Raw genomic sequence first — 15,090 nt, 5'->3', positions numbered from 1 at the left:
CTCATTAATGACAAGGCATATGGCGTCTGCAGGCCAAGTCCCGCATGTGCAGACCCACAGAGACGGAGACAATCCCGCAGAGGCAGGACACCAGAAAATAAGGAAATTTCATGAAGTTCCACCCCAAATCCCAACATCCACCCAAGACCTCCCCGGTACAAACTGAACATGTAGACATATGTAAAAACACTCTACGAACTCAACCATTACCTTGGAATTCCCAATGTAGGTCCTCTTGAACCGATCAACCCCAAACGGCCAAAACCAAGTTTCCAACCAAGGGTACAAAATGCTCTCGAGAGCCTCAGGAACCGAACCAGACATCCCACCAAGTCATAATCGACCCTTCGGACCTCATGGAACCTTAAGAATTCCCAAAAAGGTCCGTTTACCCAAAAGTCAACTATTGGTCAAATATTTTTCACTTTGAGGTTCTAACTTCCTCAAATCTTATCAAAACTCGTTCGATGACCTCGGGAATCATGTCGCCCATCCCCGCAGGTCAAATGCACACTAACAGGGCTAGTAGAAGGGTCAACAAGGGTAAAAGGGTCAAAACGCACATAATGACCAAACAGGTCGTTATATAGAAGCCTTTAAAGTTTTCATGGCCGAAGTAGAGAAACAATGTGTTATTCCTTCAGTAATGTAATTTAATGTCTAGTGATCAATATAATTTTGTTTGATTAAGATTTAGCCACATCAACCTTGATTAAATAAAATTATATTTTGGGATCACATAAGGAAATTATAGACATTAAGTAAGGATTAATGTCTAAGTGTCTATAATTTTATTTGATTGGAGATTAGCCACAGTGTTTTTAATTAAATAAATTTTTAAAGTTAAAGATTACATAAAGAAATTTTAGACATTAGAATTGTGATTGATTATGCACGATATAATAACTTGATAACCTTTATTATTGAGTTGCATAATTAATTAGGATAAAATATTAAATATTTTTCATGATTACCCACAGGGATTATGAATGAGAATTTGATAGTTTTATCGTAAAGAAAGAATATTCTCCTAGTAAGTTGATAATTGTATTGTAAAGAATGAATCTACTTGAATTAAAAATTTATCCCATCGGCAATTTTTATGTCAGTAGATTCAATGTTATATTGTTTGCCTCAAATTTATTAACCATGTATATATGTATATTTCTTGCAGTTATACAACCTGCAAATTGCTCTGATACCAAATGTTAGACATTACAGAGCAATATCGCAGCGGAAAATAGTCAGCGTCGACATCTGTTTTTCAATTCCGATGAGTCTTCTAAGCAGTCAACATTTTCTCACTAGATGGTGTAGTTTTTAAGGAGATATTTTCTGTGCTTAGGGACCCAAATCTATAGTTTCACTTTTATACTGTTCTCCCATCAAGAATAGTAATGTGAACAGTTTCTTCAGATAAGGGATGACAGTTTTCCTGAGATTATGGGCAGTTACAAGGTGTGGAGCAGTGGGGAATTCATCTCCTTTCTATACGGACCATTATAGAAGTTGAAGTTTAAACTTTAACTAACAGATTTATGAATTTACTTTTCACTGCGGATATGCTTAATGAAGTAAAAAGGTATCGGTTCCCCTAATGGATGGTAGCTTTAGGTTCCAATTGCGACTCATACGAATGTGTCATGAAGAATTTGATATTACTTGTGAATCAAGGAAACGTGTCTTCGTAAAGTCGTGTTTATGAGTATGTTATCATTCATTCTTTTAAACAACAAGTATTGTAACGATCCGTTTGATCTTTATAGCATTCTTGACCCTTTTGCCTCCGTTAACCCTTCCCCGAGCCCTATGCGTACGATTTGGACCCGCGGGGAAGCATGGTACGATTTTTAAGATGATCGGGTGAGGTTTATGATGACTTGTATAAATTAGAGCTTTAAAGCGAAAAACGTTTGACCAATAGTTAACTTTTGGGTAAACGGATATTTCTCTGAAATTCATCAATTTTGAGAGGTCCGAATGGTCGATTATGACTCAGTAGGATGTTCGGTTTGGTTCCGAAGGCACTAGGGAACGTTTTGGGCTTTTGGTTGAAAAGTTGGACATGAATGCATGTGTAGTTTGTATCTGTGAGGTCTCGGGTGATTGTTGGATTTCAAGGTTAGACTTGTGAAAACCAAGAATTTCTGGTGTCTGTTGTCCGCTGTAGCGGTACCAGACCCGCCGTAGGGGAACCGCTATAGCGGGGTCATAGCCCAGTATAGCAGATGATCGATGTTTTGTTGGGGGGCTACCGTAGATGATAATCCACTGTAGTGGAGTCGTGACCGCTGCAGCGGGATTACGGGATTCCAGAATCATTAAAGGTTAGGATAAAATCCTTCAACCCCTATCATTTCATTCATCATCTTCTAAGGATATTTGGGGAAAAGTGAAGAACTCTTGGCTGAATCTTCATTGTGGGAAGTTTCCTAACCTAGTATTCATTGATTAAATCTTCCTAAGCTTGAATCCATGCTAGAAATCCATTAGAATCAAAAAGGGGAAATGGGTTTTGATGATAACTTCTTGAAATGAGTTCTAATCTTTCTAAATTGAATTTGTTGATGGGTTTGACTAATCTAATCATAGAATCTGATGATTTCATAGCTAATAGGCTTGAATCTTCCATTTGTGTTGATTAATTTGAAGGTTGGAATATTAGGGTTCATACCCAAGTTGGGGGTTTTCACTTGAAACTCGAAATTAGTCTATTCTTGTGTTATTTTAGAAATTTTTTAGTAGTATTGAACTCCTAGAACATGGAATTGCATACTTCACTTTCAAAATGACCGTTTTACCCTTAGGCCCATTTCCCTCTTTCTCTATAGTTGAATTTGAGCCAAACGATAAATATAGCAATATGGGTGTTGTTCTTCATGATTTCTAATATGGAATTCAAATATTATTATACTTTGAGTATTTGGAGCTGCAACGAAAGGGCAAGGCAAAAGTTTAATTATTCGTGGCTCCTGCTCGGCTACCAGGTAACTTACAGTTTACCTTATGGTTAGACTTCGGTTAAAGAGGCATATGTAGAGTTAGTGATTATGGGAGAAAGCATGTTACGCCTTCGGGTATGAAGAAGGGATGTATTACTTAGGTCGGTACTATTATTTGAAGTGGCTTGTTGCCCCGTTTGTGATTCTAGACTTGATATTGATAGATCCTCGTGATATGTATCCATGTGTGGCACGGTTGACATCATTAAATTCTCGTGATATGTGTCCATGTGTGGCATCGTTGATATTGATAGGTTCTTGTTATAGGTGTCCATGTGTGGCATGATTTGGCATTGATATACTCTTGTTAACATTGATATCATGCATGCATTCATACTTTTACATTGGGATCAGGTTGCACGTTCCGCAACATATATTGGACCTAGTTGCACATTTCCCAACATATATTGAACCGGGTTGGCTGTTTTGAAACAGATATTGGATCGGGCTGTGCGCCACAGCAGATACATGGACTTCGCGAGTCCCCCATATGTCATGACTTTCACGGCGTAGGGGTATTCCGCCTAGAGCTTGTATGTATCATTGCATTGCATTGCATTCATATTACATATTCGTACTGTTGGATTCAGACTTGATACTTGTACTTGTGATGATATTCGGACTTGGTGATCTATACTTGTAGAGTTATTTGGACTTAGTATTTTGTACTTGTGGTGACATTCAGACTTGGTATTTAGTGATTGTGATTCCGAACTCGGAAAGTGTTGGTTATACTTGTTGTAAGCATGTCAACTTTTCAGTCTCTTACTTATATATATGTTAGCTAACTGTTGTCGGCCTATGCTGCTTACTCAGTACATGTTGTCGTACTGATTATACCTTGCTGTATTCTTGTATCAGTGCAGAGTACGTGGCTAAATCTACTTCTTCCCCCTGAGACTGACTCCGGAGGCATTGCTGTCTAGCATCTAGGGTGAGTGTATGGCCAGATCAGCAGCCCGGATGATTTCTCTTATTTTACTTGTCTTATTTGCTACTTCTGAAACAGTATTTCCTTTTGAGACTATGTATTCAGACTTTTAGTTATGCAGTGGCTCTTGTACGGCTTAGACAAGATTTTAGGATTGATGTAATACTTCCACACTTATTTACTTATCTGTTTCAGACTTGTTAGAAATTTATGTTGGTTGGGTTATTTTATTATTGTACGAATGTTGATAAAAGGATGAGTTCGCCTACCAGATGGGAAAAGGGTAGGTGCCCCGCATGTTCCCCGATTTGGGACGTGACAAGTTGGTATCAAATCCCTAAACCACCCGGTCTAAAATTATAAGAGCATGTCTAGTAGAGTCTTGCGGATTGGTACGATGAGCTTCGTACTTATCTACGAGAGGCTATTGGACATTCAGGAAACTTCACATTATTTCATTCTTTCGTGCTACTTTATTCAAATTTGTATCTGGAATTTTCAAATTGGTATCTGATTTATTTCGATTCTCTCACAGATGGTGAGGAAACACGCCACCATTGTTAGAAAAGAAGTGCCTGAGCCCGCTACTAGGGCAGGCACTAGGGGACGAGGACTGGAGAGAAGCCCCGGCTAGGCTAGAGGCCATGGAGATGCATCAGCCAGGGGCAGGGCACCTGTAGTTGGACAGAGATGAGCACGAAAAGCTTCTCCGGAGCCTTTTCCAGCATAACAGCCGGAGCAACAGCTTGAGAGGGCACAGGCAGTCAGGGGATGTATAGGTCCATCCCAGACCCACCCCGAGAGTATGTCAGACGCAGCCTTCCAAGATACCATGGCCAAGCTACTTTTACATCTCGATGGGCAGCATGCCATAGGCGGTGCCACTATACCTGGTGGTGGTTCCAGACTAGAGCGGGGGTACAGACTGCCAAGCAGGGCTAGACTTTGGGGATGCAGCCTGCTGCTGCCATGGCTCACCTATAGATGGTATCCCAGGCCCCGAGGGTGCTCCCAGACCAGTAGCAGCTCAGACCTTGATAGTTGGGGATCAGGACCATGTCGGCAAGTTTCTAAAGATGGAGCCGCCTAGATTCTTCGGCACACGCAACGAGGATATATACGAGTTCATAGCGGAGATGTATGTGAGGCTTTACAAGATGGGCATTATGGAGTCTCACAGCGTGGATTATGTGTCTTTCCAATTTCACAGCGACGCGAAGACTTGTTGGTGGTATTATATTGAGGGCAAACCTATTGATGCACCTCCACTCACCTGGACCTAGTTCCATCAGGCCTTCGTGGAGAAGTACGTGCAACGAACTTTGAGGGACGAGCGTAGAGATGAGTTCTCCCAGTTGCAGCAGAGAGGGATACCTGTATCAGAGTATAAGGCCAGATTTCTCTTTCTGGCTAGGTATGTGACCCATTTGATTCCCACTGAGGCGGAAAGGGTTCGTAGATTTGTTGGTGGACTTGTGCTTCCACTCCATATTGCTTGTCTCTAGCTAGTGGCCATGGGTTCTTCTTTCCAGGCAGTCGTTGATCATGCCGTGAGTGTTGAGTCTACCAAGGCTCGTTCTTTGAGAGGATCTAGTGAGAAGAGGCTATGTCAACATAGCGATTTTAGTGGTTCCAGTTATAGGGGCGGGGGACAGTATTCCAGGCCTGCCCTATCAGTCAGCCCCCAGCCACCTCATTCAGTCCGTATTGCCGGCATATTTTGGTGATCCTTCTAGACCCAGTGGTTATGAGGCTAAACAATCTCATACTGGATCTTAATCCCGACCAGCTGACCGAGGTGGTCCCTCTAGTTCATCAGCTTCTGTATATCAGCCTCCAGCTTTAGGTTTTGTTATGTATGTGGTGACAGCAGTCACTTGATGAGAGACTGCACCCGACCTAGATAAAGTGGTTCCCAGCAGGGTTCCCGATTTCAGACCCCGAGGACTCCGGCACCATCTAGTAGCCGAGGTGGTTTGTCAGCGAGAGGCGGCGCTCAGTCAGGCTGTGGTGGTTCTCATTCATTTTGGGGTGGACACCAGTCAGGTAGGGGTAGTTCCCAAGTCTTCCAAGAAGGAGTGCAGTCTGGCCAGCATAGCCATGGTGGGGCACATTGTTATGCTTTTTTGGGTTGGCCCGAGGCCAAGGCTTCTAACATTGTGATCTCAGGTACTATTTATGTTTATCATCGATAGGCTTCAATCTTATTTGATCTCAGGTCGACTTTCTATTATGTGTCTACTTATCATTCTGTTGGTTGGGATTTAACTAGTGATCGTCTTGATATACCTATTCATATGTCTACTCTGGTTGGAGATTCAATTTTAGTTGATCGAGTCTTTCGGTCTTGTTTAGTTACTTTTATGGGGTACGAGACGTGGGTAGACTTGATGATTTTGGATATGGTAGATTTTGATATTATCCTGGGTATGACTTAGTTGTCACCATATCATGCGATCTTAGACTGTCATGCCAAGACAATCATCTTAGCTATGCCTGGGATTCCTAGATTTAGGTGGAGGGGTACTCCGAGTCCCGCTCCAAAGAAGATCATCTCTTATCTCTGCACGATGAAGTTAGTCGATAAGGGGTGTTTAGCCTACTTGGCCCATGTTCGTGATACTAGCGTTGCTTTTGCGCCTCTTGAGTCCGTGCCTATTAAGAGTGAGTGAGTTCGAGGAGGTATTTTCTTCTGATTTGCCGGGTATGCCACTCGACCGTGACATTGATTTCCATATCAACTTGGAGCCAGGCATGCGCCCTATTTCTATTCCTCCTTATAGGATGGCACCTGTTAAGTTGAGAGAGTTGAAAGAGCAGTTGCAGGATCTTCTGAGCAAGGGATTAATTAGACCAAGTGTCTCCCCTTGGGGAGCTCCCATTTTGTTTGTGAAGAAAAAAGATGGTACAATGAGGATGTGCATAGATTACCATCAGTTGAACAATGTCACCATTCGTAATAAGTATCCGATTCATCGTATTGATGACTTGTTTGACCAGCTTCAGGGTGCTTCGGTATTTTTGAAGATTGATTTGAGGTCAGGCTACCATCAACTGAAGATTCGAGTCGAGGATATGCCACTCCCCAAATTCGGAGCGGCGTGACCGGCACTCGGTACCAAACTAGGCCCCAAGCGAACCACTCTAAATCTGAACTCTGCTAAGGCCTACCTGCACACCGACAATATCAACCAGCCGGCGAGGCCGTAATCTGGATATATATAAACAAATGCTATCTATCTCGTCTGAACTAGGCACACACACACCCAAAATATATATACACAACTGAGCAAGCCGATGCGGCTGCTATGTAAGCTGAACAACAAAACTGAGAGCCAACATGGCTACATAATATCACAACCACATATAACTGTCTACAGACCTCTAGGGAACACGAGCTGCAGAAAGGACAGGACAAGGCCCCGTCACACTCATATACATGTCAAAATAGCATACCACCAAAGGGACTGCAGCTCCGGACTAAGTGGACTGCACTGACTGCGGCTGAGTGGAAGGCCTACTGAGCTGAATTGTCTGTCCGACTACCTGAACCTGCGGGCATAAACACAGCGCCCCAAGACAAAGGGACGTCAGTACGAATAATGTACTGAATATGTAAGGCAAGATAACAACTGAAATGAAATAACAAACTATACTCTGGATATTTCAAGAAATCATCGAGAGGTGCTCTACCTGGGTTGCCTCTCATCTGAGGCAAGATAACATCACTCTATAGATATAACTTCGTGACTCAAAGGTCAGGCATAGATAACATAACTCCATAAATAAAACGCCGTGACTCATAGGCCAGGTATAATCAACTCCATGACCCGTAGGTCAGGTATAATCAACTCTATGGCCCGTAGGTCAGGTATAATCAACTCCATAACCCGTAAAGTGTTGGTTATACTTGTTGTAAGCATGTCAACTTTTCAGTCTCTTACTTATATATATGTTAGCTAACTGTTGTCGGCCTATGCTGCTTACTCAGTACATGTTGTCGTACTGATTATACCTTGCTGTATTCTTGTATCAGTGCAAAGTACGTGGCTAAATCTACTTCTTCCCCCTGAGACTGACTCCGGAGGCATTGCTGTCTAGCATCTAGGGTGAGTGTATGGCCAGATCAGCAGCCCGGATGATTTCTCTTATTTTACTTGTCTTATTTGCTACTTCTGAAACAGTATTTCCTTTTGAGACTATGTATTCAGACTTTTAGTTATGCAGTGGCTCTTGTATGGCTTAGACAAGATTTTGGGATTGATGTAATACTTCCACACTTATTTACTTATCTGTTTCAGACTTGTTAGAAATTTATGTTGGTTGGGTTATTTTATTATTGTATGAATGTTGATAAAGGGATGAGTTCGCCTACCAGATGGGAAAAGGGTAGGTGCCCCGCATGTTCCCCGATTTGGGACGTGACAAGTTGGTATCAAATCCCTAAACCACCCGGTCTAAAATTACAAGAGCATGTCTAGTAGTGTCTTGCGGATTGGTACGATGAGCTCCGTACTTATCTACGAGAGGCTATTGGACATTCAGGAAACTTCACATTATTTCATTCTTTCGTGCTACTTTATTCAAATTTGTATCTGGAATTTTCAAATTGGTATCTGATTTATTTCTATTCTCTAACAGATGGTGAGGAAACACGCCACCATTGTCAGAAAAGAAGTGCCTGAGCCCGCTACTAGGGCAGGCACTAGGGGACGAGGACTGGAGAGAAGCCCCGGCTAGGCTAGAGGCCATGGAGATGCATCAGCCAGGGGCAGGGCACCTGTAGTTGGACAGAGATGAGCACGAAAAGCTTCTCCGGAGCCTTTTCCAGCATAACAGCCGGAGCAACAGCTTGAGAGAGCACAGGCAGTCAGGGGATGTATAGGTCCATCCCAGACCCACCCCGAGAGTATGTCAGACGCAGCCTTCCAGGATACCATGGCCAAGCTACTTTTACATCTCGATGGGCAGCATGCCATAGGCGGTGCCACTATACTTGGTGGTGGTTCCAGACTAGAGCGGGGGTACAGACTGCCAAGCAGGGCTAGACTTTGGGGATGCAGCCTGCTGCTGCCATGGCTCACCTATAGATGGTATCCCAGGCCCCGAGGGTGCTCCCAGACCAGTAGCAGCTCAGACCTTGACAGTTGGGGATCAGGACCATGTCGGCAAGTTTCTAAAGATGGAGCCGCCTAGATTCTTCGGCACACGCAATGAGGATATATACGAGTTCATAGCGGAGATGTATGTGAGGCTTTACAAGATGGGCATTATGGAGTCTCACAGCGTGGATTATGTGTCTTTCCAATTTCACAGCGACGCGAAGACTTGTTGGTGGTATTATATAGAGGGAAAACCTATTGATGCACCTCCACTCACCTGGACCTAGTTCCATCAGGCCTTCTTGGAGAAGTACGTGCAACGAACTTTGAGGGACGAGCGTAGAGATGAGTTCTCCCAGTTGCAGCAGAGAGGGATATCCGTATCAGAGTATAAGGCCAGATTTCTCTTTCTGGCTAGGTATGTGACCCATTTGATTCCCACTGAGGCGGAAAGGGTTCGTAGATTTGTTGGTGGACTTGTGCTTCCACTCCATATTGCTTGTCTCTAGCTAGTGGCCATGGGTTCTTCTTTCCAGGCAGTCGTTGATCATGCCGTGAGTGTTGAGTCTACCAAGGCTCGTTCTTTGAGAGGATCTAGTGAGAAGAGGCTATGTCAACATAGCGATTTTAGTGGTTCCAGTTATAGGGGCGGGGGACAGTATTCCAGGCCTGCCCTATCAGTCAGCCCCCAGCCACCTCATTCAGTCCGTATTGCCGGCATATTTTGGTGATCCTTCTAGACCCAGTGGTTATGAGGCTACACAATCTCATACTGGATCTTAATCCCGACCAGCTGACCGAGGTGGTCCCTCTAGTTCATCAGCTTCTGTATATCAGCCTCCAGCTTTAGGTTTTGTTATGTATATGGTGACAGCAGTCACTTGATGAGAGACTGCACCCGACCTAGATAAAGTGGTTCCCTGCAGGGTTCCCGATTTCAGACCCCGAGGACTCCGGCACCATCTAGTAGCCGGGGTGGTTTGTCAGCGAGAGGCGGCGCTCAGTCAGGCTGTGGTGGTTCTCATTCATTTAGGGGTGGACACCAGTCAGGTAGGGGTAGTTCCCAAGTCTTCCAAGAAGGAGTGCAGTCTGGCCAGCATAGCCATGGTGGGGCACATTTCTATGTTTTTTTGGGTTGGCCCGAGGCCAAGGCTTCTAACATTGTGATCTCAGGTACTATTTATGTTTATCATCGATTGGCTTCAATCTTATTTGATCTCGGGTCGACTTTCTCTTATGTGTCTACTTATCATTCTGTTGGTTGGGATTTAACTAGTGATCGTCTTGATATACCTATTCATATGTCTACTCTGGTTGGAGATTCAGTTTTAGTCGATCGAGTCTTTCGGTCTTGTTTAGTTACTTTTATGGGGTACGAGACGTGGGTAGACTTGATGATTTTGGATATGGTAGATTTTGATATTATCCTGGGTATGACTTAGTTGTCACCATATCACGCGATCTTAGACTGTCATGCCAAGACAATCATCTTAGCTATGCCTGGGATTCCTAGATTTAGGTGGAGGGGTACTCCGAGTCCCGCTCCAAAGAAGATCATCTCTTATCTCTACACGATGAAGTTAGTCGATAAGGGGTGTTTAGCCTACTTGGCCCATGTTCGTGATACTAGCGTTGCTTTTGCGCCTCTTGAGTCCGTGCCTATTAAGAGTGAGTGAGTTCGAGGAGGTATTTTCTTCTGATTTGCCGGGTATGCCACTCGACCGTGACATTGATTTCCATATCAACTTGGAGCCAGGCATGCGCCCTATTTCTATTCCTCCTTATAGGATGGCACCTGTTAAGTTGAGAGAGTTGAAAGAGCAGTTGCAGGATCTTCTGAGCAAGGGATTAATTAGACCGAGTGTCTCCCCTTGGGGAGCTCCCATTTTGTTTGTGAAGAAAAAAGATGGTACAATGAGGATGTGCATAGATTACCATCAGTTGAACAATGTCACCATTCGTAATAAGTATCCGATTCATCGTATTGATGACTTGTTTGACCAGCTTCAGGGTGCTTCGGTATTTTTGAATATTGATTTGAGGTCAGGCTACCATCAACTGAAGATTCGAGTCGAGGATATGCCACTCCCCAAATTCGGAGCGGCGTGACCGGCACTCGGTACCAAACTAGGCCCCAAGCGAACCACTCTAAATCTGAACTCTGCTAAGGCCTACCTGCACACCGACAATATCAACCAGCCGGCGAGGCCGTAATCTGGATATATATAAACAAATGCTATCTATCTCGTCTGAACTAGGCACACACACACCCAAAATATATATACACAACTGAGCAAGCCGACGCGGCTGCTATGTAAGCTGAACAACAAAACTGAGAGCCAACATGGCTACATAATATCACAACCACATATAACTGTCTACAGACCTCTAGGGAACACGAGCTGCAGAAAGGACAGGACAAGGCCCCGTCACACTCATATACATGTCAAAATAGCATACCACCAAAGGGACTGCAGCTCCGGACTAAGTGGACTGCACTGACTGCGGCTGAGTGGAAGGCCTACTGAGCTGAATTGTCTGTCCGACTACCTGAACCTGCGGGCATAAACACAGCGCCCCAAGACAAAGGGACGTCAGTACGAATAATGTACTGAATATGTAAGGCAAGATAACAACTGAAATGAAATAACAAACTATACTCTGGATATTTCAAGAAATCATCGAGAGGTGCTCTACCTGGGTTGCCTCTCATCTGAGGCAAGATAACATCACTCTATAGATATAACTTCGTGACTCAAAGGTCAGGCATAGATAACATAACTCCATAAATAAAACGCCGTGACTCATAGGCCAGGTATAATCAACTCCATGACCCGTAGGTCAGGTATAATCAACTCTATGGCCCGTAGGTCAGGTATAATCAACTCCATAACCCGTAAAGTGTTGGTTATACTTGTTGTAAGCATGTCAACTTTTCAGTCTCTTACTTATATATATGTTAGCTAACTGTTGTCGGCCTATGCTGCTTACTCAGTACATGTTGTCGTACTGATTATACCTTGTTGTATTCTTGTATCAGTGCAAAGTACGTGGCTAAATCTACTTCTTCCCCCTGAGACTGACTCCGGAGGCATTGCTGTCTAGCATCTAGGGTGAGTGTATGGCCAGATCAGCAGCCCGGATGATTTCTCTTATTTTACTTGTCTTATTTGCTACTTCTGAAACAGTATTTCCTTTTGAGACTATGTATTCAGACTTTTAGTTATGCAGTGGCTCTTGTATGGCTTAGACAAGATTTTGGGATTGATGTAATACTTCCACACTTATTTACTTATCTGTTTCAGACTTGTTAGAAATTTATGTTGGTTGGGTTATTTTATTATTGTATGAATGTTGATAAAGGGATGAGTTCGCCTACCAGATGGGAAAAGGGTAGGTGCCCCGCATGTTCCCCGATTTGGGACGTGACAAGTTGGTATCAAATCCCTAAACCACCCGGTCTAAAATTACAAGAGCATGTCTAGTAGAGTCTTGCGGATTGGTACGATGAGCTCCGTACTTATCTACGAGAGGCTATTGGACATTCAGGAAACTTCACATTATTTCATTCTTTCGTGCTACTTTATTCAAATTTGTATCTGGAATTTTCAAATTGGTATCTGATTTATTTCTATTCTCTAACAGATGGTGAGGAAACACGCCACCATGGTCAGAAAAGAAGTGCCTGAGCCCGCTACTAGGGCAGGCACTAGGGGACGAGGACTGGAGAGAAGCCCCGGCTAGGCTAGAGGCCATGGAGATGCATCAGCCAGGGGCAGGGCACCTGTAGTTGGACAGAGATGAGCACGAAAAGCTTCTCCGGAGCCTTTTCCAGCATAACAGCCGGAGCAACAGCTTGAGAGAGCACAGGCAGTCAGGGGATGTATAGGTCCATCCCAGACCCACCCCGAGAGTATGTCAGACGCAGCCTTCCAGGATACCATGGCCAAGCTACTTTTACATCTCGATGGGCAGCATGCCATAGGCGGTGCCACTATACTTGGTGGTGGTTCCAGACTAGAGCGGGGGTACAGACTGCCAAACAGGGCTAGACTTTGGGGATGCAGCCTGCTGCTGCCATGGCTCACCTATAGATGGTATCCCAGGCCCCGAGGGTGCTCCCAGACCAGTAGCAGCTCAGACCTTGACAGTAGGGGATCAGGACCATGTCGGCAAGTTTCTAAAGATGGAGCCGCCTAGATTCTTCGGCACACGCAATGAGGATATATACGAGTTCATAGCGGAGATGTATGTGAGGCTTTACAAGATGGGCATTATGGAGTCTCACAGCGTGGATTATGTGTCTTTCCAATTTCACAGCGACGCGAAGACTTGTTGGTGGTATTATATAGAGGGCAAACCTATTGATGCACCTCCACTCACCTGGACCTAGTTCCATCAGGCCTTCTTGGAGAAGTACGTGCAACGAACTTTGAGGGACGAGCGTAGAGATGAGTTCTCCCAGTTGCAGCAGAGAGGGATATCCGTATCAGAGTATAAGGCCAGATTTCTCTTTCTGGCTAGGTATGTGACCCATTTGATTCCCACTGAGGCGGAAAGGGTTCGTAGATTTGTTGGTGGACTTGTGCTTCCACTCCATATTGCTTGTCTCTAGCTAGTGGCCATGGGTTCTTCTTTCCAGGCAGTCGTTGATCATGCCGTGAGTGTTGAGTCTACCAAGGCTCGTTCTTTGAGAGGATCTAGTGAGAAGAGGCTATGTCAACATAGCGATTTTAGTGGTTCCAGTTATAGGGGCGGGGGACAGTATTCCAGGCCTGCCCTATCAGTCAGCCCCCAGCCACCTCATTCAGTCCGTATTGCCGGCATATTTTGGTGATCCTTCTAGACCCAGTGGTTATGAGGCTACACAATCTCATACTGGATCTTAATCCCGACCAGCTGACCGAGGTGGTCCCTCTAGTTCATCAGCTTCTGTATATCAGCCTCCAGCTTTAGGTTTTGTTATGTATATGGTGACAGCAGTCACTTGATGAGAGACTGCACCCGACCTAGATAAAGTGGTTCCCTGCAGGGTTCCCGATTTCAGACCCCGAGGACTCCGGCACCATCTAGTAGCCGGGGTGGTTTGTCAGCGAGAGGCGGCGCTCAGTCAGGCTGTGGTGGTTCTCATTCATTTAGGGGTGGACACCAGTCAGGTAGGGGTAGTTCCCAAGTCTTCCAAGAAGGAGTGCAGTCTGGCCAGCATAGCCATGGTGGGGCACATTTCTATGTTTTTTTGGGTTGGCCCGAGGCCAAGGCTTCTAACATTGTGATCTCAGGTACTATTTATGTTTATCATCGATTGGCTTCAATCTTATTTGATCTCGGGTCGACTTTCTCTTATGTGTCTACTTATCATTCTGTTGGTTGGGATTTAACTAGTGATCGTCTTGATATACCTATTCATATGTCTACTCTGGTTGGAGATTCAGTTTTAGTCGATCGAGTCTTTCGGTCTTGTTTAGTTACTTTTATGGGGTACGAGACGTGGGTAGACTTGATGATTTTGGATATGGTAGATTTTGATATTATCCTGGGTATGACTTAGTTGTCACCATATCACGCGATCTTAGACTGTCATGCCAAGACAATCATCTTAGCTATGCCTGGGATTCCTAGATTTAGGTGGAGGGGTACTCCGAGTCCCGCTCCAAAGAAGATCATCTCTTATCTCTACACGATGAAGTTAGTCGATAAGGGGTGTTTAGCCTACTTGGCCCATGTTCGTGATACTAGCGTTGCTTTTGCGCCTCTTGAGTCCGTGCCTATTAAGAGTGAGTGAGTTCGAGGAGGTATTTTCTTCTGATTTGCCGGGTATGCCACTCGACCGTGACATTGATTTCCATATCAACTTGGAGCCAGGCATGCGCCCTATTTCTATTCCTCCTTATAGGATGGCACCTGTTAAGTTGAGAGAGTTGAAAGAGCAGTTGCAGGATCTTCTGAGCAAGGGATTAATTAGACCGAGTGTCTCCCCTTGGGGAGCTCCCATTTTGTTTGTGAAGAAAAAAGATGGTACAATGAGGATGTGCATAGATTACCATCAGTTGAACAA

The sequence above is a fragment of the Lycium barbarum genome, chromosome 8, assembly GCF_019175385.1.
Source record: "Lycium barbarum isolate Lr01 chromosome 8, ASM1917538v2, whole genome shotgun sequence".
NCBI classification, from domain to species: Eukaryota; Viridiplantae; Streptophyta; class Magnoliopsida; order Solanales; family Solanaceae; genus Lycium; species Lycium barbarum.
This window is presented reverse-complemented; position numbering follows the sequence as displayed.